Below are 23,823 nucleotides of genomic sequence, written 5' to 3'. Positions count from 1 at the left end.
ATTCTTTTCTCTGTGGTGTTCTCCCAACAAAGCTTGTAGAGAAGGGTGTAGCTGGAATGGCATTAATCATGTTTTCTTGGGTGTCAAAGAACTGAAGGTCTAAACCACAGTTCAAGTTTTACAAGCCAAATTTTTTTCATGATAATTACATCCCTGTTTTTTGTTTGTTATGAAATTGGGGCTGTACCATGGCAAAGTGGTACATCATCATGCAAGGAGAGTGAGAAATTGTTGGCTGAGATTGTTTCTGGTTTATAGCATGGCTCAGAATTCACTGATGTACTGATCTAGAATGCTTGTTGCTCAGTCAGTGAGATCCATCAGTCGAAGCCATTTTATACGGGGTTTACATTGATAATTTCTTGTGTTTTCTGTATGTATACGAGTGTATATATATAATATAAAAATTCTCTCTCACGGATATCTCAAAGAATTCATTTTAAATGAGTTGTTGCCAGCCTAGGGTCTGGCCTTTATCCTCATTCTGTAACGTTAGCCTGAAGGTTTAATTCAAGTTGTATTTAGTGGAATACTTTTGTAGTCCTTCATTTACATGTATGCCAACAAGCTTAAATGCACTGCAACCTTGGAAGACTTTCAAAGGAAGTAATAATTCCTCTGAAATAGGTCTTTTGAAAGCTTTATCTTGTTCTTTCTCTTTTTGTTAATCTTGGAGCCCCTTAGCATGTCAAAGCAATTTTTCTAATGTCACATCTTCTAGACATTAGCATGAAAGAGCTTTAAAAGATGATTTGAGAAAGAATAAATGTTGAATGAGCATTTATTATAGAGCCGTTTATGCTGCATTTGCATTTTGACTATATTTTTGACGTGAAATGTTTGAAAAGCAGGCTAATTTGAAAGTCAATAGTCTCTAAACAATGTATACTACAAGTCTGTTTACAGTGAACTGTTTCCTTTGTGCCTTAATTTACAAAAATAAGATTTCATTAGGCTTAAGCTGATTTGTTTATAGGGATGAGATTAAACTAGTCTCATTAGTCTTAACATTGAAATGGTATTCCCTTTAGAAATTCGGTACTGATCAAATGTTCCTCCTTAAATTACACTCAAGAGAATGGGGGCAAACTTGATACTGATGTTTTTTGACTTCTGATTCCTTCCTATTCACCTACTAGGGCAAATAACTACCAAAGAATACCTAAGTCTGGAAAGAGAAGAATATTATTTATAGTACTACAAAGAAATTTAAACTTCTTTTGACAAACAACTTTTGAGAACATGAAGTAAAATTGTCTGTTTATCCAGTAGTTTACAGACTGCAGTTGTGCAGAATTTGAATTGCTCTGTTTATTACTGTACACGGAGATTGGCCAGATGGCATTTGGAAGGCTTATAGTTGTATGTTACCAGGGAAACACATCATCTAGCATGAGAAAGTGTCAAAAAGAATTATAGATTTCAGGCATGATGATAATCAATACATATTATTTAATAAATTCATGGGCTTTATTATATTGATGGGATTATTTCCTGGCTGGCATTTGTGTTGTCCCCTGTGAAATGTTCCCGTTACTGAGTCCTGAGAAGAGGACAGACTTGAGTTTGTATTGGTACAGTGACAAAAGAAGATATAGCACAGAGGGAGCAAACATTTAACCCTTGCATGAATCCTGTAAGAAATAGTTATGTGTCAGTGAAATCCACCTTCTTCCTCATCTTCTCTATAGCTTCAGCTGTTGTTACCATCCAGGGAGGATCTGCAATTTTCCCAGCCTAGAAACCTTAAAATACTGCTAATAACACATTATTCCAGTGTCAAGAAAGCCATAATCATTGTAAGTATGGCTAATGTACAATTACACAGAAGCTGCCCTTCTCCTTAAACAACCCTTTTTGAGTTCTCACAACATACAGAAGGCACATCTTGTGGCACCACACTGAAGGGATCAAAGGGCCCTGGTAGTTGCAAGGATTCTAAAATGCCAATAATGTCAGAAAAAGAGGAATCCACAAAGATGAGCAACTTCTCCATGGGTGTTCTCAGAAAGCATGTTCTTCATTCTGCTCAATATCTGGATTACTTTTTTTACTTTAACAGGCCTTTTTTTTTTTTTAAATATATATTCTAAGAACAGCAGCTCACTGAAAAAAGCTCAGGTTATAGCTAAAATACAGCCTAGTATAGGGGTTTGTGTGTATATCTTCAGGCATAGTAAAGATGTCTGGACTATTTGATTATGTATGTGTAAGTACATGTGTATGCATTATATGTCTATGGATATATGATTGCCAGCATTGCCAGAGTACTTATGATAACAATTGTGTAAATACTTGAGGACAAACTAATTGAGATGGGATTGCAGGGAATGATTTAAATCAAACTTAGCACAACTTGCACCGACTTCATGAGGCTCTTCAGATGGTGTTTACTGTAAGGAAGTACAGAGGAGTGAGTGAAAGACTGACACTATTACTGTCATTCTCGGATGCATACATAGAGGGAAAGCAAAAGAAACTATTTGTGGACTTTCTGGATAAGATAAGAGTGTTCTCATGAAAGTAGGATTTTTAAAAGGGAATTGTTGAAAATGGCCTCAGAAGAAAGCTTCTGAATAGTCTCTTTTTTTTTCTTAGTATGAATAAAGGCTTTAAAAGCTGTAGCCTTTAACCTTTTCAGGTCTTTCTATTCATTTTGTGAACAGATTTACATGAGAGATGTTCTTTTTTGTTCGAGTTGTTTGATGTAGGTGATGATCATCTAAGTGTAAGGGCCTATCTTTCTTGGGATCTTGGACCCCAGCACTGAGCTAAAAGCTTGCTCTCAGCAGTGGATAGCAGATGAAAATATGTCTTCCTTCAAATGTTATTTCCCTGGAAGTTGTAGTGTTCCGGGTCTCATGCTTTACTGCTTGGGTGCCTCCAAGCCCTAAACCTTCAGATAAAACTGTAAGAGGTTGTGTAGTACCCTGAGCAATCCTAAGAGGACATCTACTTTCTTATATGAAGGTGTTGCCTGGGAACTGGACTTCATCACTCCTAGTATCTACAGTAGTCTGGGTACCTTCCCTCTTTTTCTGTATGCAGGTGGATTTTGTCTGTGCATTTAGACACGAGAGCAGAAGCTGAGTGTGCTGTTCTTTAAACGGCAGCCTTCTAAGGAAAGACGAATTGTGCACAGTCCAATTGTCTGAGCAAATTCTTGCCCTGAGCATGCCTCTTGGAAACTCACTCAGTAATGAACTGTAGCATTTGGAGGAGGAGAACATTTGTAGGTGGAATTAAACATAAAGTGCTGATCACTTCCATATATCAGAAACTTTGTATCATCTTTGTGAACACAGACACTATGCAAAATGCTGGTCTTCCTCAAGTCAACTAAAAAAAAATCCACTCTGTTTTACTACATCCAGGTTTGAATTTATTGGCTCTGATGGATTTTTTTTTCTTCCAAATTCCAGTTAAATTAGGTTTTCAGCTTGGTATGTGTTTGTCTTGTAGCCTGACATTTCATTCTTTGCTGTTGTTCAAGATTTACTTTCCAAAATATATTGGTATTTATGATCTGACTGGCAGAGCACAGAGGGTTGTCATTGGCGGTGCAGAGTCTGGTTGGAGACCTGTAACCAGCGGTGTTCCCCAGGGGTCGGTGCTGGGACCGGTCCTGTTCAACATCTTCATCAATGACCTTGATGAGGGGGTAGTGGCCACCCTCAGCAAGTTTGCTGATGATACGAAGTTGGGAGGATTGGCTGACACGCCCGAAGGCTGTGCTGCCATTCAGCGAGACCTGGACAGGCTGGAGAGCTGGGCAGTAAGGAACCAGATGAAGTTTAACAAAAGCAAGTGTAGAGTCTTGCACCTAGGGAGGAATAATTCCATGCACCGGTACAGGTTGGGGGATGACCTGCTGGAGAGGAGCTCTGTGGAGAGGGACCTGGGTGTCCTGGTGGACGACAGGTTGGCCATGAGCCAGCAGTGTGCCCTTGTGGCCAAGAAGGCCAATGGTATTCTGGGGTGCATTAAAAGGAGCGTGGCCAGCAGGTCGAGGGAGGTTATCCTCCCCCTCTACTCTGCCCTGGTAAGGCCTCATCTGGAGTACTGTGTCCAGTTCTGGGCTCCCCAGTACAAAAAAGACAGGGATCTCTTGGAAAGAGTCCAGCGGAGAGCCACAAAGATGGTGAAGGGCCTGGAGCATCTCCCCTATGAGGAAAGGCTAAGTGAGCTGGGTCTGTTTAGCCTTGAGAAGAGAAGACTGAGAGGGGACCTGATCCAGGTCTATAAATATCTAAGGTGTGGGGGGCAAAGTGGCGAGGCCAGACTCTTTTCAGCAGTGTGCAGAGACAGGACAAGGGGAAATGGCCAGAAGCTGGAGCATAGGAAGTTCCGCACCAATGTGCGCAAGAACTTCTTTACGGTGAGGGTGACGGAGCACTGGAACAGGCTGCCCAGGGAGGTTGTGGAGTCTCCTTCTCTGGAGATATTCAAGACCCGCCTGGACGCCTACCTGTGCGACCTGGTGTAGGGATCCTGCTTTGGCAGGGGGGTTGGACTCGATGATCTCTGGAGGTCCCTTCCAACCCCTACGATTCTGTGATTCTGTGATATTTATTGGCTCATCTGCAGGTGAAATTACTATTAGGAAGAATGTATTTTGGAATGTGTTGCACGGTGACTGCTTTACATTACTCCTTCCCCCTAAACTCTCACTTATTATGTTAATGGTTATCAAAGTTCTTGTGCTACTATCTGATGGTGGCAGTGATGATGGCTGCTTATCCTGATAACAGAACTCATATCAAATGGCAGTTTGCGTACTTCCATGGGGAGAATATACACAATGCTGCTGTATAATCAATCCCTGTGGCTCCTAGATAGTTTCATAAATAGCAATCGAGGCCCAATTATGCGTGTTCATCCCTGTTCATTGGCATGGGATGTAAGAATGTGCTGATCTTGCTGTTTTTCCAAATTACACCAGAACAACTCAGTTTCCAAACAGTGTAGTGTGGTCTGTATGAGAAACAGAGCTCCATGGCTGCTGTTTTTTTGACCATGTGACATTAACATTTGGAATGGGTGGCAGATGACTTTCAGTGGGACAAATCTGAGTCACTCTGGCTTAGCATCTAGTTGTTGTTATTCAGAAGTTAGAGACCAAGCAGAACTCCAACTGACTACAGTTAAGAGGTTAGCCTGAGTATGTGTCAGGGTAATAAGTTTTTAAGGGGTTCACATCTCAAGTTTGATAGGCATGTGAAGGTTAGAAACTGTTTTCACATGGCGCTGGAACAGACCCATGAGCATTTCCAGGCTTCTCAGGTCAAAGGTCCCCCCAGCCTCTGCCACCCAAGAGGAGTGCTGTCTGTGTCCTGCAGGAGGAGGATTCTGCACGTACTGATAGCTGAGACTGTCTGCCCAATTAATAATTGGGAGGAAAAAAATGCATATATAAGGAGGAACTGGTAGTGATCTCACCATTAAAGGATTAAATGTTTTGTAGCATAAGAGCACTAAGTCAGACTTCACTAAAGCATTTGAAATTAGGACCTCTTTAAAAAAAATACAGCAGTTGGAGGGGAGAAAAAAAGCTTCAAAGCTGCTTTTTCTCCCCCTTGGAAACCTGCTGGTGTTAGGGTAAAATGAATAGAGAAAAGAGAAAGGTTTGCCTTCTAATAAAGCATCTGTTGCCCACTTTGAACATTTCTTACTTCTTTGTGAGTGTCTCTTCAGTTATGGCGACTACTGACAATGAAGAACAGAGATATAGAAAAAGACAATACCTGTTATATAGCCAATATTTCTGATTTCATGTCACTTTGAACAGAATCTTCATTTGACCACATGCTGTGTCCAAAAGAAATTTCTTTGTTGGCTGATCCGAAGATGCTGTAAGATGCTCAAAAAAGTAACCTGCAGGAATCTGTTCAATAGAAAAGATAAAAACAAATCTTACAATTCATCCAGTGCACTGATATCTCTTTTAACTTCAGCCTATTTTGTCATGCTGCATTAAAAACTGAATTCAAATGACTTGTGCTTTTTTTCCCCCTTTCTTTTATTGTTGTTAATTCTGATCATAGACTATAGATTTCCTTCATCTTGGAAATAAAAGGTAGTAAAATAAACAACTACACATAGGTTTGAAATATGAAGAGAATAAGAAGTGCCCATAGATTGTGGGTTGCCTAGAAAACTGTGGACAGTTGTTGTTGCTGTTGAGTTATAGCTGCTGTAAGCAAGCTTTGTGAGGGCTACCTTCCACAAAGGATTTGCAGCCTTTCACATCAGGAGGTTCTCAGATTTGGCTGAGGTTCTTACATAAGTGATTCAGCAAAATTTGGGCCAGACTTCAGACAACTTATTTTTCTGTCTTCTGTGAATGCTTATGATTCTAGGCCAAAATGGGAGGAGATTGTGCTGCCTTCACATCTGTCTGGCCAGCTCTTGTCCTGCTTGCAGTGGAGAAAGTCAGCTGGTGACTGACCACGGAAGCATTAAACAAACAAAGTAATGGTATTTTATTTTAGAGTTTGATCTAATTCAATTGAGTTTAATGGAAAAGTCTCTCATTTAAGTGGATATACAAGAGTGTTACAGTTTTTGAGTAAACTAACATTTGGATCTTTGAATTATTATAGGTAAGGATGCAAAGATGGCAATCTCATTTTTTTTTCCCCTCTAAGTCTTTCCTACTTTAACCTAAAGCCCATTCTAGAATTTCAAGAAGAATCACTTGTAGGGTAAAAGTTTTTGTGCTTAAAAATATGTATGCTTTATCTTGTGAATCATACTTGTCACCAGTGGAAAGAGTGTATCTGTGGATCTGGGTATGAATTAATCAAGAGTTGTAACCACTCTACTCAACAATAGAATTTCTCAGATTTTGTAATGACGCAGATTTCCTGTAAGCCTGAATTGTACAGTTGCTCTGAGATGCTCACACAGTGCAATAGCAAGAGTCTTTAGCATATGGATATAATTATTACAGTTCATTTTTGTCTGCAGTCCGGTGCTAATTACTCGTGATCTGTTATACTAGAATTTTAAATATTCAGGCTAGTCTTAATTTCTCATTTGCAATATATGATAACATAAATGTCGCCTGGTTTTGGAAAGAGTTAAGGCAGCTTATAGAAAAAAATACATCTGATACTTCATGGTATTTGTATGAAACCTAGTGGCAGAGAAAAGAGGCATGCATGTATCATTCACGTGTTACAGACAGTTGGTTTTAGAGACAAATTTAAGGCTGATTTCAACAGCGGTGTGGCTCATAGCACAGTACAAAAATTGGCATAAAAAATCAGGCATGCTATCAATCAAATTTAGTGTCAGAGGCAGCACAGGATTTTGCAAGAAACAGTCTTGTGACACGGTCCTTCTCTTTGAACTCAAGAGGAAAGCTCATTGATGTTAAAGGAGCAGGGCTGAGTCCTTGTGGAATAACCTGTTCCTAAAGGGAAATGTCTTTGTAACCCTTTATTTCACCAGAGCTGGCTCATAAACAAGCTAATGAGAACTTGGCTCTCGTTTAAAAATAGCTACTTATAATGGAAGTTTCTGTAAACATCTGATTCTTTTTTCAATCTCATGCATGTCTCAGATTAACTATGTCAGTCTGAAGTGAGCTTTGTAAGTTTAACAATTCTTCAATTAAAACTTTATTTTGACTTTTATCTCATTCCCTTTCCAAGTCACTTTTTCCTTGTATGTATATTAAAAAGAGCAAATGAACATTCAGTCTGTTATCCATATCCTTCATTTCTGCCAAATACCTACTCAGGTCATCTCTTATTTCCTCCATAAAACAGGAGGTTTTCCCTGAGTCCTACATAAGTTTAAACAAGAAAAGACCTGTGTCAGTTTCAGGAAAAAAAAAAAAATAAAGAGCAAAGGAATAGCCTAAAAACAGAGTTTCTAATATATTCTCTATTCACTTAAATCCAATTCATTGTGTCTGACTGAAAAGTTAAAATACTAACTATGGAAGTTCTGGAGTCACAAAGGAGTGACACGTTGACTTCAGGTAGATCTTTAAGAAAAGCCTAGAAGATCCTGGACATTTGAGAAAAGATAACACAAACTTTGGAAGCACGAATCTGTGCATGGTATGAAAGGTGTGAGAACAAACTCTGCCTCTGTGTTAGCTTCTCTGGACCAGGAATTCCTTAGTCTGATACAGCAGAAGCACTCGGTTCTGCAGTGAAAGCACCCAGGCTTGCCCTGGGAAGGTGAAGGGTACCAAGATTTGCACTAATAGACCTTATTGCTAAACACTTTTGAACAAGATTTAAATAACAAAGTTACCAGATTTGAACAAGAGTCCCTTTCTTTGGCTGTTGTGCCTTCTCTTAAAATGGAACATAACAGATGTTCCCATTTAATCGTTTGCAACTTACCTCTAGGCTGGCCACCCTCTGTCTCATTTGAATTCCTTTGTCCTAAAGCTGCTGCCAGCTTTCCCAAGGCATTTAAATTATGCATTCCTTCTCTCAAGCCATCAATAATGTTACTCAGAGCAGGTGTGAGTTCTGTAATTGATGACTTATCTCTTCATGGCAAATAGAGGAGTTTGTGATCGAGTAAGCAGGTTCATAGATTCCCTTGATCAAAGCATCAGAATCTGATTATGCCTTCTATAAAGAGAGCCTTTGAAGTAGATCAGCACTCAGGTAATTCAGTTATCTGCTTTCTGGAGAATTCGTCTTGAAAGGAGGTTGTTTGCTTGGGTAGAAAGAGATGGAAGATACCATTTCCATGATGGCCCATCTAGTGACTCAGAGAGAAAAAAAGGCACACAAAGATTATTTGCAGTATCTGAGAGATAAAGGTGATCTTTTTTTATCCTATAGATTAGATATATACAATTTATTTAAAATTAATTCTGATTATATTCATCTGAATCTGATCTTTGCAACATGTCTTTAAAAAAAAATTATTTTCCAAATTTGTACTTAAATTGTAGTAGCACTCTTCAGAACGGTACGAAACTTGAATTTTTACCTACATTTACTTGTCAGCCAATTTATTATCTCTTATGCTCCAGATAATTTTGAAGGGAAGTCCATTTTTCAATCCAGGCATCACTCTCCCTTTCTCTTTCCTTTCACATAGGATTTGAAGGCTTCCAAGGGATATTCAGTAATTCAAGAATGACTCTCATGCTTTTTCTTTCCTATGAATATGTCACCATTTCCTGTTTAATTGCTAAAATAGATCAATGGTTCTTGTTAGGAGCAGAAGTAGCTTTAATGCAAAGATATCAAAAATACTGTTAAATATTTGTTCAAAGCTGAGATCTCATAAGAAAAGCAACGGGGAAAAAGTAAAATGCATTGTTAATCTGAGCGCTTTTGAATATCAGTATTTGAGTCTTCATTTCATACTTAAACATGAATTTAGTATCATTTATGCTATAGGGACCTTAGTTTGCAGTGCAGCTCCCATGAGATGTACAGTCACATCACATGAGACCAGGAGAAGATTCTTTTACCACAGAAATGTTTCTTCAGTTCTCAGTTAAGGAGCTATGAGACCTTGTGCAAAATTCCTTTGGAGCATGATGAATTTTATTCTGGAGCATCAGGAAGCCTGCTGGGTCCTTAAGTGGATTGGAAGAATCTTAGCTGTGAAGACAGTATAAAAAGGAGCTAAAATGCAATAATTCATTTGTTCTTTTTTCTTTGACTCCACAATGCTTTTGCGATGAACACTTTCTTCTCAATGAGTAAATCAGTTACTAGAAGGACTCTTTAATGTGGATCTGCTAATTGTAAGATCTGACAAACTTTGCAGTGGTAAAAGCTACCATGAAGGCTGGATGAGTAAAACTAAGTCAGATTAAGAAGATGGAAAAGTCAGCCTTTGAGAACAACTATAAAAGTAACAGATTCTTTCTGTGGCGTGTGGAGTATTTGAATGGGAAATAAGGTCAGCAATTCTGTATTCTTTTTGTTTTTTGGATTTTTTTTGTTTTCTCTTTAGATTGGCTTGCATGAGTTTCATGGCCAATATGATGCCCCAGTTCCTGTCTCCTTAGTGAACAAAGAGAAATACAACGTGACAGCAGGGAGCATCCAGTCAGGAGTCTCCACCTAATATTTCCTTTCCTGTCTTTCTTTATCGTGTCTCCATCAGACAGAAAAGGGAAAGATGTGAAGTTATGATAACATTTATAAAGAACTTCTTTCACATTCTTTGTTATCACTAGGCATCATGTAACATATGACAACATTACTTCCTGAAGTGGTATATGTGGTACATTTTTGTTGTTAACTTGAAGTATGTGGGGTGTCTCTTTAGATCTCATACCATTCTACTCATGGACATTCAGCATCCTTTAGTAATTGTCTGTGGCCAAGGACAAGATTGTCTCAGTTTGTTTGTAAGAACTGACAAATCCTATGGAGTACATGTTTCTAGCCAGAAGATAAAATGATAAAAAATGGAAGTAGCTTAGGGAAAATGAAAAATAGCCAGCCTTTGAGAGTTTCAAAGGGAGCACTCACCTTAGGACCATCTGGAAATTTTGAAAGAATTCTTTAAACATCTCACTGTGAAGAAAGGACTTTTTTGTGAAAAGGAAGGCAGGCCCACAAAAGTACAGTGAGGATTTAATATCTTTTTCTTTCTTCTATCTTCAGTTGGTGTCATTTGTGTCTCCTCCTTGCTCTTTAGGCTTCTCCAGGTTTGCCCACCTGCAGTCCCTTTGACGTATATTCTGGGATACGAAACACTTCTCTGTTTGCTTTTGATTGGAAATATTCAAGAGGGGACAAAGACTTCTGCTTTGTCTGGGTTTTTGTACATTAGTTTTGCCTCTTTTGTGTGACCTGTGAGACTAGTGGAAACTAATTAAAACTTCCATAACCTTCTGTACCTTCTTAATCTTCCAATTATGCATATTTACACAAATATTTTCTGTTAAAGTATTTCTGAAATTGTGAGATTAGGATATTTGTGTGCAAAATTAATTGGATTTTTCTGTACACTCCCTGGCTCTGCTCTGTACTCATCTCACCTGTTCTACCTTTCTGATCTCCTGGAGCCGTATTTCTAGCTATCTCAAAGAATGGTACATAAACCACTTTATCTGAATGATTTGAGGATTCATTTTCCCAGTAGAATATGATTACAGCCCACTTCTTCCATACTTGTAAGGTTGATACGTGTGTATTTTCAGGAGAAAAGGTAGGATTTCTTTCTGCTCTCTAGACAATGTTTTGCTGTTATGACTGATTATCTTGCTTGCTGGCTCCATGGGCTGTATTTTAAAACTTACAGTACTAAGAAACAATTGCTCTGGATTCTGTTTATTTCATGTCCTTTTTTTCTTGGCTATAACTACATATGTAATGATACTAATTAAACTCTAAGGCTTTGTTTATTATTCCTTTAAATAAGTGCAGCTTGTTTTTTCCTGAAGAAGAAACTTACTCTACCCAAACTGTACCTTTTATGGAACATAAAGAGGGGCTTCAAAACAGACTTTCTTCCAGCTACAGATTCTAGAAGTCCATTGTGGGAGCCTCTGTTCTTCAGCTGTGTGAACCTTGGTAAGGAGAAAGAATTTGTGTTTTTCTATTCTGTAAACTGATTAGGAAAAACAGGGCTGGCTCTTTCAAGATTTCCCTAACTCACTGATTACTGTAAGACCCTAGTCTTGTTTATATCTCATAGGTGCTTGGATATTAGTAGTGGTGTGCATTTTACTGGTGTAACTGAATCAAATACTCTTCTCTAGGAAGTTGTTATATAATATGGGAAGGACAGGATGGAGTGAGTCCATACTTTTGGCTATGCAGTGTGGTCTATATGCAGGTCAAGCTTCGGCTGGTTCAACATTACTTTGCTCTCCTTTTCAAACATCTCGCATGAAGTAATAATCATAGAATGGCTTGGACTGGGAGGGACCTTAAAGACCATCTAGTTCTTTCTCCCTGTTACTCACTAGATCAAGCAGCCCCATCCAACTGGGCCTTTGAACATTTCCAGGATGGGGATCCACAACTTTTCTGGGCATCCTATTCCATCCTATTTCGGTGCCTCACCACCTAAATTGACACAGTTGACCTAGTTTAATGATGCCTATTCTGCTCAGCTGAAACTCAAACTAGTCTCTTTCTCAAAATGCCCATGCTGTGAGAGCTCTAGACTTACTGCTAAGGCAAAAGTCTGTTAACTTGGTTATTTTAATTTCATGGTGACATATGATATGAACCTATGTTTTGAATGTGAAAACTGTCATCAGAAAAGGGGATAAAAAAACCACAACAGTTTCTTTTCTGCTACTGCTGAGGAAGTAAAGTGCATTTAGTTGAATAATTGTGGTTATTGCATGACAGTTTGTGTGTGACCATTGTGGCCATAGAGTTATTCCTCTGAAAGTTATGGAGCACTGATAAAATGTAGATGTGTGAGTATTGGAGCAATACTCAAGCAGTGAGAAAGTTAAGTGGATGGGACTGTTGGAATGAAAATAGAAATCATTAAATTTAGGTGTCAGGGTTTTGCTTTGTGACTGTGACTTTAGGCTGTTTTGCAGCTGATACTGAAAAAAGGAAAGAAAAATGAAACTTCCTGTTAAAAGCAAGAAGTTTTCAAACTTTGCTGGCCAAAAATATAAGCCATTCAAACAAATCACTGAAAACACTCCTAGAGCTCCATTATGTTGCACTGTTTGAATAAATGTGGCTTGCATGGCAATGGGGCAGCCCCCAGTCTGACCCATGAGGATGCCTTGGTTCCCACCTGGAGTAAGGCTGATCCTGGTGTGTCAGTGGGGCAGAAACCCCTGTGTCCTGGGGGCTGTCTGATGAGCAAATAAAATGGATGCTTTATCTTCTCTCTCTTGCACTCTCTCACATTCTCTTTCCATATATGCTGCTTGCTGTATCTCACACAAACTTTGAGTCATTAGCAGACTGCCTGCTTTAGAGATCTCTGGGCTTTACACAGTCTGGCAGTCTCTCTGTCACTAGAAAAGATCTAAATCAAATCATAGTAGAGAAGAAGAAAAAAATACCTCTTATGAGAGCTGTCATCTTGCTTTTGAAGATGGCTAGGATTTGAGGGGGGGGATCTAATCAGAATGTATTGTCATAATCCAGAAACTTTTCAAATCTTGAAACATGTTGTTATTATACAAGTTATCTTTTGTCTCCGTGGTCTCTGTGACCTTATATACAACTTTGCATATCATAACGTGAAGGACTATGGTAATCTTAATCACTCCCATACAAAGGAGGCAGTCGCCTCTGTGGTAACTCCTGCAAACAACTTCTGCAATAAATAATGTTATGTTGATAGCAATTTTATGTATTATAAATATCCATCAGATTTCAGATAAATATTCATCTTGGGTTTACCAGAATAAATTGAGCTATTAATTGGATTGGAACAGAGTTGTGATATGTCCCTGTTTTGTGTGCCATTTAAATATCATTATGGTAAAGAACTCCTAATTATCTTGGCCTCAACACTGGCTAGACTACAGAAAAGAATTGAATTATATCTCCATTGTGTGAAATGTCTGCTTTTGTCTAAGAATTTTTGCCAATACCATGTCTATACCTGTTCCTTGTACAAGACTTCTTGCGACTTTGTTTAATCATACTGGAATTGCTGTGTGGTTTTTTTCCCCTCTTCATATCGAAAAAAGACAAATCACACCAGGCTGTGCTAGGTCCTGACAGAAGGAGCACCTGTTTCAGTTTCTTGCACTTTTGGCAAATCAGTATTAACTGCAGGACATTTTTCTTGATGTGAATGCATTTTTAGCATCTGGTTAGGACTGTATTGTTTGCCTCACTGTCAAGTGACATCTGAAACAAGTTCATGATCTTGTCTTCCTGTTGTGAATCATAGAATTGTTTGAGTTGAAAGGGACTTTAAAGGTCATACAGTCCAACTCTCCTTTAATGAAGAGACACCTACAGCTCCATCAGGTTGCTCGGTGCACTGTTCTGTCTGACCTTGAATGTATCCAAGGACAGGGCATCCACCACCTGTGGGCAACCTGAGCCACTGCTTCACTTTCCTTGTTGTAAAAAAAAAAAAAAAAAAAAAATCTTATAATCAATATAAATTTCCTCTTTTTTAGTTTGAAATGACTTCCCCTTGTGTTGTGACAACAGACCATGCCAAAAAGTCTTTCCCCTTTTTTCTTACAGCTCCCCCCCCCACCCCCCCAAGTACTGAAAGGCAGCTATCAGATCTTCCCAGACCCTTCTCTTCTCTAGGTTGAGCAGTCCCAGCTCTTTCAGCATGTCCTTGTAGGAAAGGTGTTCCATCCCTTGGATCATCTTTGTGGCCCTCCTCTGGATGTGCTCCAGCAGATCCATGTCTTTCCTGTATTGAGGATTCCACATCTGGCTGCAGTACTCCAGTGAGATCTCACTATGGCAGAACAAAGGATCACCTCACACTTCTTTTGATGCAGTCCAGGATATGGCTGGCTTTTCGAATTGTGAAGAAACACTGCTGGTTAATGTCCAGCTTGTCATTCACCAATGCACCCAAGTTATTTCTGACAGGGATGTGCTCAATCCTTTTGTCCTCCAGCTTGTATTGACAGAGGGGGTTGCTGCAACCCAAGTGCAAGATCTTGAACTTGGATTTGTTGAACCTCTTCAGGTTTTCCTAAGCCTACTGCTTAAGCCTGTCCAGGTCTCTCTGGTGGCCTCTCTGGTGGCATCCTGTCCCTCAGGCAGGTCAGCTGCACCACGTAGCTTGATATCATCAGCAAACTTGCTGAGGATGCACTCAATCCCACTGTTATGTTGTTAATGAAGATATTAAAGAGCACCAGTGCTAGCACCAACCCTTGAGGGACACCACTTGTCACCTATCACCATCAGCACCAGTGATCCATTGTCTACCACCACTCTCTGGGTACAATCTTGCCATCAGCTCCTGTATGTGATGTGCTTTGACTTCTAAAACCTGCAGTTAGTTTCTAGAGTTACAAGTTACATGACATTTCTAATCCAAAATGCTTCACTTCTAAATCAGATTGTCTCCTCATTGCTAAAGCATCCCTTGTGTCCTTCTGAAAAGTCAGGCTCTAAAAAATGGAGGAAATGAAAAACTTCAGCATGACAGCAATTCCACCCAAGCAGTATGATTAACATGCTGGGATGGATTCTCAGCTGTGCTGAGTTTGGCCTTTGTGAGGCTGAGCAGAGCCAGAGGGAGCAGTGGCACTGAGCCACCTTCCCAGCCCTTTGATGCCGGGCCAGCTGGGGCAGAGCAGGCTGTCTGCGTGCCTTGCAGCTGCCCAGGAGGTGTTTTCAGCTGGCCACTTGTAATGAGGTAGGGCTGCTGACCCAGGCTGCTACCCAGCCCCACTTTGGTGGTATCCTGGCACTGCTCTCTGCTCCCCAGCCCTGCTTGTGACCCTATCACTTGTCAGCAGGAATTCTAACTGTGTCTTTGTAGCTACTGCTTTTAGAAGTGAAAAAGCAGCCGTAGTCAGAAACAAAAACACTGTCTGTTGCACTTACGGACATGAAAATACATCTTTCACTATGATATTAACTTTATTTAGTGATAAACCAATTTTTAAGTATCCATCTCAATTCCAGTATCTAATCTCATTCTACCGAATGTTATTCGTTTTTGATAAAGGTTACTTCTTAAAATCCTATTTACCACTTTGTGTTTATCATTACGAGTATTTGGGTAAATGACGCTTGAATTTTTGGAAAATATTTGCTTATTGAGAAAGCATGTATTTGCTGGGCTCTAGGGTGAAATATGTATACATTATAGTGAAATTATTTCGCTTGTTTCTTAAATCTATGTTAATTCTCCAGTGATTTAATTTTTGTGCTAATACTATATTTCTGAAAGTATTCTTCACCGTTAATTGTGTTCTTAGATTAGCACGTTAATCTCAACTAGTTCATACCAAATTTTGCAGTTTTAAAATTTGAAATTTTCAGACTATTTTTTGTTTTAAAAAGTAAGAGAGATTTAAAAGGGAAGGCTTGCATCTTTCTGCTACTGGATTGCTCTTTGAACTAAGTTGAGTAGATATTTTTCCTTTGGCTGAGGCCTTTATGGACGGACGGACAGCTGATCCTGTGTATCTGCCCAGTGTGTGGTTTCTGAAACATCTGGTGTTGGCTCTGTTGGAGGCAGGAGGGGAGGCAGTGGGGAGGGGGAGGCAGCATTCAGCTGGAAAAAATGCTTTTTTTGTTTTGTTTATTTTAAAATCTTACTCTGAATGTCTTTAGATGGCTCTAGTGCTGAAACTTGACTTTTTCTCCAGTTGATATTACTGAGTTCTTCTAGCCACATGACATATGAAGTGTAAAATAAGACACACATGGAGCTACATAGTACGCTGGTCCTGAAATAATACCATTAGATGAGCAAGCTAACAGTCTGCATCCTAATAGGAATCTGTCAGTAACTTTCACACTTGTAAATTGTAACTGTATTACCCTGCAACTTTGTTAAATTGTATGACCTACTGTTTAGAGCTTTCTGAAGGAAAATAAAGTCATCTTTCAGGGTCAAATTTTATTTATTTATTTATTTATTTATATGTAAAATGGATCTGTATATAATATGTATGCATATGTATATAATTATGTAATGTGTATGTAATACTTTGATATATACAGCTTGATTAAGACTTTGATCTTAAATACAGGTTCAACTTCAATATTTGACTGACTATTTTCAAGTTTTTGTTTGCTTTTAAAAGATAAGTGCCTTTTGTGGAACTTACATGACTGGATGCCATCAGACCACCTTTAAAGGACTGTTTAAAGTTCCTACTTTCTCTCCTATGATATCAGTTTTGTTCATTCCATGCTTCACAGAGTGTGAATGCCTGATGCCTATGCAGGCATGAGTGTCCTGCACCATATTCTGCTACCCTGAACATTGCAGAAAGGGCTGCACCCACACTAGCTGTATTGAACAGCATAAAGGTTTTGTTTCTCATCAGTCCTAAACCCTTAGAAAACAGTGCTTGTGGTTTGGATGTTTGAAATCTTTTGTATTCTACTTAATTCTGGAATAAAACACAAAAAAAGCAATAAGTTTCCCTTTTTTTTTTATTGCTAGTTCTAAAAGGAAGAGGATATATGAAAAATAGGAGCTGCTTCTCTGGGAGCTGTCAGGATGTATTCACAATGCAACAACAGCCACTGCATTGCTAGAAGCCCTTTCACACCTCTTCTTCTTCCCTTCCATTGCTGTTTTAAGAGTATTTCTTCCTTGGAGACTATTTACAATTGTTTTTTGTGGCAGTGGACCAAAATTTGTTGGGGGAAAATCACCAAGGTCCTAATTGTGAGACCAGATTTAAGGATACTTGGTACTTAACAGAATCAGGACCTTAAGAAATTACTTCTCAGAGTAGTGGTAAAGCTAACCTAGAATATTTCAGGAAGTCTTCTCTGTGAGATGTTAAGCTAACAAGATGTGTTAAACTCACGTGTCATGCTTTGAAAGCTTGAGAATTTAGAAGTGGGAAGCTCTCTAAATTCACAAGAAAGATGAAAAAGGAGAGAAGAATCTGAGAACAAGAGAGGAAGGATGACATAAGGTAGTTTTTTCTAACCCTTTTTGACCAAGGCAGGTCAAAAATGTTCCGCTTGCTTAAGTGATGAAAACAGCTGGAGAGATAGTGGTAGTTATTTTACTGAAGTATGATTTCAAAAACTGGGGAAAAAATAATGAAATATTTTGCATTAGGGTTTCCAGAACTTTTCAAGAACTCCTTTTCTATCAGTTACTTCCCTATGCCAAAGTGCCCTGTTTTCTTTTGAAGGCTTCCTCTAATGTATCTGTCTAGAAATCATATACTCCTAAGTGTATGGCTGTGAGTATCATTATAATATAAAGTTAATTAATGAATGAAGAGCTGTGCGCTACTTGGCATTTCTCATATATTATAAAAATGTAATTAATTCTCTCTGAGCAGATCTCAAACCCATGTAAGTCTTGGAGAGCAGGATGAACATTGCCTGTAAGCTCTATTGGGTATTGTTAATGGATATTTAGTTGGTATTGCTAAATGTTATTTATCTATAATTTAGGTGCCCAACCTTTTGGATTGCTTGGGCCATCTTGAGTGAGGAGGAGTTGCCTTGGGCTGATGTTTTGGTTGTTGCTGAGTGATGGGTGTATGCCCAGCTGCAGAAGAGCAAGCTCACAGCCTCTCTAGAATGGGGAAATTCTCTTCAAGCAACTGGACAATGAGTGCACATCCCTGAGTTTAGCTGCTGCACCAGGATTGTGTGAACAGGAGAGGATCAGCCATACAGTGTTGCCAAACCTAAGTACTGGAAATTAATGATATTTTAAATAAATAAGATTTGTAACTTTATGTTCTGGTTTGTGGGCTTGTAGGATGTATCTAAGTGACTTTTCTCAGAAACCGCATAGGCTACTTTCCTTCTTATCTGATTCTTATGTTATATTAACTGGTTGCAGATGTTGCAACCGTAAGGAAATAAGTTCTTGGAGAGTTATAGTTGCATTGTTCATGCAGCAACACTGGGAAGAGTAATCTGAAGAGGCTGATAGTCCTGCCTTCTTCAGGAGGCAATGCTGAAGGCAATTAGGTATAGCTGGTCACATAAATACTTGAGAAGTGAAATGTGTGCGTGGAGAATAATGACAGACAGTATGGGGCCTCTGTGTGACCACTAACAGCAGAGGGTTCATCAGTTTAAATGGGAGTAGAAGAGAAGTAGGTATCTCACTTTTTTCTGTTTCAATACTATGTACAGAGATGTTTTCAGGGAGTCTTTGCAGAATGCATCTTTGAAAAGCTGGAGTTTACCATAGAAGAAAATTGTGTCTAAAAAATTTGAACATAACTAAACTATATTCAAATTCTGCATGCGTTTTATGTGGGATCTGATGTGTTTTATCTGAAAGAAAGTGCATTGCTGGCCATGAGCTGAGGAGTATAGGCTCTATTCATGCATGTGAATAGAAATACTTGCATAGAAATATTTAAATTGCACAAGCTTAAAAAAAAAAGATACCATTAAGGTGATGGATTCTCCAAAAAAATCCCTCTGAGAAAATGTGTCACAGTATATATTCTTCTCTATATATTGTACTGCTTTGTGGTTTAGCAAAAGTGCAGGGAAATTGGATATTGGAACTGGGCTTGCTTCCCTGAGTGTGAAAGATACTGGTTTAATAGCAAAACTCAAGACAGTATTTGAAAAGTATAAGGAAATAAATATATCATTTCATGGCAGATGCACTGTATTTTTGCAGTTAATGCTTCTGTTAAGAAGCCTGGCTTGTTAATATGACTAGTTATTGTCTGATTACCACACTGATGGTAAAGAACGCACTTGGAATTACATACATTGAACTCTTCTTTACTTAAAGTTTGTTTAAAAATGGTAGGATAGCAATTCCATGCAAACTGCTGAAGCAAACTGTACTTCAAATGCAAACCCCTCCAGATGCTGAGGAGGACAATTGCACTCACCTACATGCAGGCATAGCTGTACTTGGGGAGTATGATAAAGAGAGAACTGAATTGCAGTGAATTACAGTAATGTTATCAGATTGAGCTCGGGCTTAGATTTTTTTTAATTTATGAGGAGAGCAAGACTGCATTTACTTTCAGGTAATTTAACAATAGCCACAGTGAGGTTGGATCAGAGCTCTGAGGGCCGTGATCTGCACGTACACAGGGTGCCAGATGGGAGGGCAGGCACTGCGGGAGCAGCAGGAAGGGTCAGGCAGGCGGGCAGCAATGCCCGTGTCCCTGTGCTCCTGCTGCCATGCCTGCTCCCAGCTGCACTGCCCTGAGTTATGCGCTGTTTGTGTGCTCTGGAACGCAGCTTCCAGTTAAGGCTGTGCTGACACAACCTAACTCACACTCACAGAATCTGGGGCACATTACACACCGGTTTCTGAGATGAAAGGCCAGCCGTGAACTAGCTGTTCTCCTATCAAACCCTTTCAGTCAGTCAGGCTCTAATGAGAAACACCAAGGGATGTTTCCAGCTCTCCTCTGGGTTTGGCCAACTTCTAAAACGAAGCTAATTGTCTACATGTGTTTTGTTCAGTTGAGGCTCTGTCAAGAAAGCAGTCAGTCTGGCTTGGTTTAAAATTCAGCCGTGATTGTACAAAGCATGTAACTTTAGTTTACACTATAGTTTAAATTCCATTGATATTTTAGGCGCACAAAGATGCACAGCACTCCACAAAATGAAGCCATTTTGTTTGGTCTCAGACCCCGTTGGGTTCCCAAAGTGTTCTTAAAGTAAACAGCTCTTTTGCTAGCTGAGTAAAGTAAACAACACAGTGGTAATTGTTTTGTTGTGAGAAGATAGCCTGCAGATTAGCAGGCACAGTTGATTGTTCTTCTTCAGGTAAAATGACATCTACCTACCTGGATAGGTTTTCTTCTTAAATGCTTTATAGAGCATTTGAAAGAAAAATGTGAGTTTGATTAAAATTGATTTTTAAATCTTTTCAGCAAGAAAAGCCTTGTTTTTAATATGCATCATGTTACAATGTGAAGTAAAGCTACTCAGTTTTAGCAACAAGGAACAAGTTCCTAAAATGAGTACAGCCTTATCTTACTCATCATCGCAAACTAAGATCCTGAATTGTTCTGCCTACACGAGTGTGCGTTTGTTAATGTATTTCTAAAGCTGTAACTGCAAATTAGATTGTGGTAGCTTTTTGCTTGTAATTATTCTCATCGTCCAAAAAATATAAAAGCATTAGAGACATATTTAACTTCAAATTGGCCATTAGCCAATCTGGTTTTGTTTGTTTGATACTTTATGACATATTTTGTTCATTTTTGTTGCCCAGACATTTCACAAACACTAAAGCTCTATTTTGCCTACTGGGACTGAAGTTTTGGAGAGGAATAAAACAGCCCTTTCCTTACTATTTACTTTAAAGAAGAAAGCTATAGGAGGCTCTGATATTTTTGGTAGGCACATGTGGAAAAAACATGTGTGGCTGTACGACTGATCCAGCAGATTGCTTAGCTGTATATGATGGTATGCCATTTAGGGGAACAATCTGAAGTATGAAACAAACTCAAGTGCGTGTGAAAGTTCTGTGAAGCAAAAGAAACTTTATGCTCACAAATGCCCTCCTAAGATGTCCTGTGTGTAATTATGCAAACAATTGCATACATTTCTATAATGCGCTCTTTTTACATCTAGTCTGGTTCAATCTGCTTTGTGCATAAGATTTTACAGGTGAAGAAAAATATATTGGCAATCTTCCAGATATTCTAAGATGATGAAACTGCCAAAGTAGATGGAGTATCACAACTGGGTTGCACAGGGCGGTAGCACGTAGTGCTGTAGCAATGTGATGTATTGTATTTCTAGTGGCCTTCAATTATTCTCACTTTCGTGATGTACTGGAAGTTCTTGGGATAAATGAGATGACCAAAAGCTGTTTAGCATACCTACGTTTATTTTACTTTTACGTTAGTTATCTTTTGCATACAACTTCATCAAACAGCCCCACAGGGTAAAATTACTTGTTGAAGATGAAAGAATGTGTTTTGTACTGGTGTAACCAGTTTTGCTTCTTTTTCTTTTTTCTTTCAGATAATGTCGGTACGTCAGGTGGCTTCTGCATGACTCAAAGCACCTCAAACTTCAGTGCACTTGAAGTACCCTTAGAGCATAGTGACACATGGTGTTCTGGGCCAGCTGGAAACATAAACATTACAAAGCAGCAGCAAACGTCTATTACATGAAACATCAGTGAACTGCAATAAGAAAAGGTAGGATAAAATTAAACTGTGAGACATAGACCTCAGGAAGCAAGTTCTTCAACTTATGTGCTATTTAAAAAGAAAGTAGAGCAGATGTACCCCATCTCAGTTGACATTAATACTTTGAAGTAATGTTGGTGAGTAGCCTGTTAATGTGTCACATCACCCAAAGTATTTATTATGTTATCTTCAGTGGAGGCTAAATAGTTAGATATCCTTGTATAGATGGAGATGTAAAACTGACTGCTGGAGGGTGCTATTTTAGCAGCTTGTTTGAGGAGCAGCTTGCTTGCTTTTGCCATGTGATGTGAGTCATTTGTTACATGTAAGTTCTCTACTGACTCTCCTTCCTTCTGAAGCAGCCCATTATAGTTCTGTGCAATATTGTGATGTTTGTTAATACTGGAGAACCTGTGATCAGCAACAGTAGGAAATAACTATTTCTGTTTTACAAAGGAGGCAACTGAAGCACAGGCCGATGTTGCCTGAAGTTGCTTAGTGGTAATGCTTTGAAGAGGAAGATAAGTTTTGACTGAATTCATAACAACAAATTGAAGAAGTTGCTAATGAACATCCTGTTTTCTTGTACATTCCTTTTTCCTTGTACAACTTGACTGCAAGGTTGCTCTGTAGACCCACCATCGATTTACATGCTTTTTCAAATGTTTGCATCTTCACATCAGGTGGCTAAAATACTCAGAAAAGTAATTTCTGACTGATATGATGGAACACGATACATCCTACCTGTGTGGGATTGATAGATATTTTGAAGTTAGGTCTTATCTGAGATACACAGTATGTCAGTGAATGTCCTAATTGCTTTTTCATTTCATTAAGCTAATGTGTGGGCCCTAGGGGTGGTTAAGTGATGAATATTGAACACTTAAACATAAGTTGGAGGACAAAAAGATGAGTTAGTTTCAGTAGAAACTGTTCACTGTTTTTGAGTTAAATGCCTGGTTGTTACTTTTGTGTGTGTGTGTGTAGAAAAAAGTTGATTTTGAAAATATAACAGCTAACTAAACTGAAATAATCTATCAAAGGAATGCAGGAAATCTTTGCAACTGAGTGACCATTTACAGAATGTTGTGAACTCTTTCCTTTGAAAATGATTTCCAAAGTTCAAAGGAAGAAAGCTCTATTCTCAAGTTGAGTGTATGTATTGCTCTCATTAGTTTTGCTGTTAATGTGGAAGATTGGGAAGGTCTATGAACACGAACTTGTTCACATTATTCAGTGTAAAGCAATCTATTTGCTGCTGAAATGTTAGAGAGGTAAAACTTGGGCAAATAGACATACCAGCATCACTGCCCTAACAGAAGTCTGCAGCAGCCAAAGGTTATTGATTTATTTTTAATACTTCCAGCAAACCACGCAGCCTTCTCTGTCCAACTTTGGGCTCAAGACTTCTAAGTTCTCTTTTAAGGCCATGTTGTGGACTGCTGAAACATAGGGGTTTATCATAGAAACCCCAGTGCAAGCTGAGCTCTGGCCACAGTACAATTTAAATTATTTATGCACAACACTGTGTTGAAGCTATGTGCACATTTGTCCTTGTCAGTCAACAAGTGTTCTGTTAATCAAACAGGAACCCTGGCGCGTTCATTACAAAAGTGAGAACATTGAATTTGGGATGGTATTTTTAGTGCTTTTGACAGACAGGGATTATTAAGCTGTCACTTCCTCTTTTCTGCCAACTCCACTATCTTCCTCCCCTTCTTCTGCAATGCATTGCCATTTTATTATTAAGAGCACACTAATAGTTAAACGGCAGGAACCCTAAACCCCTGACTCGCTCACTGACATGACAGGTTATTTTTTCCCTCTATTCCCTGTCCAAGAACCCCTGCTGATCTTCCCAGCATGCAGTGCTGTGTGACCCTTAACATCTGGCAGTGATTAATTGTCTTAGTGTCATAGCGATCGCCTTCCTCTCTCTGATCCTCACTTACTTTGTTCTCCCTTTTAAAGCCAGTGTGCTGGAACCTTTTCTTCCCACTTTTAAATCTGTCCAGTATCCAGGATACTGTGTGTGTCTACTGCGATACAACTTGAAAGAAACCGAAACAGTCAGTTATCTGGCCCTGAAAGTCTGGTCATGGATTCAGAGGGCT

At 39.0% G+C, this 23,823-nt stretch overlaps 1 protein-coding gene across 9 annotated transcripts in view; it reads left to right on the top strand.

Moving 5' to 3' along the window:
• Positions 1–23,823, top strand: part of NKD1 (NKD inhibitor of Wnt signaling pathway 1) — a 267,650-nt gene that overhangs the window by 73,364 nt on the left and 170,463 nt on the right. For 5 of the 9 annotated variants that reach the window (XR_016470895.1, XR_016470894.1, XM_090149938.1 and 2 more), the window contains 2 exons: positions 18,021–18,263; positions 21,540–21,718. The gene's annotated coding sequence lies outside the window, so the exon portion shown is untranslated. Of the gene's footprint in view, positions 1–11,488; positions 11,520–18,020; positions 18,264–21,539; positions 21,719–23,823 lie in introns of those variants that run through there. The other 4 variants (XM_090149943.1, XM_090149939.1, XM_090149941.1 and 1 more) reach the window with 2 other exon arrangements.

This window comes from Phasianus colchicus, chromosome 13 (assembly GCF_987193195.1).
Source record: "Phasianus colchicus chromosome 13, bPhaCol1.hap1.1, whole genome shotgun sequence".
Taxonomy (NCBI): domain Eukaryota; kingdom Metazoa; phylum Chordata; class Aves; order Galliformes; family Phasianidae; genus Phasianus; species Phasianus colchicus.
Note: the sequence above shows the minus strand (reverse complement) of the source record. Positions and strands in the feature narration are given on the sequence as shown.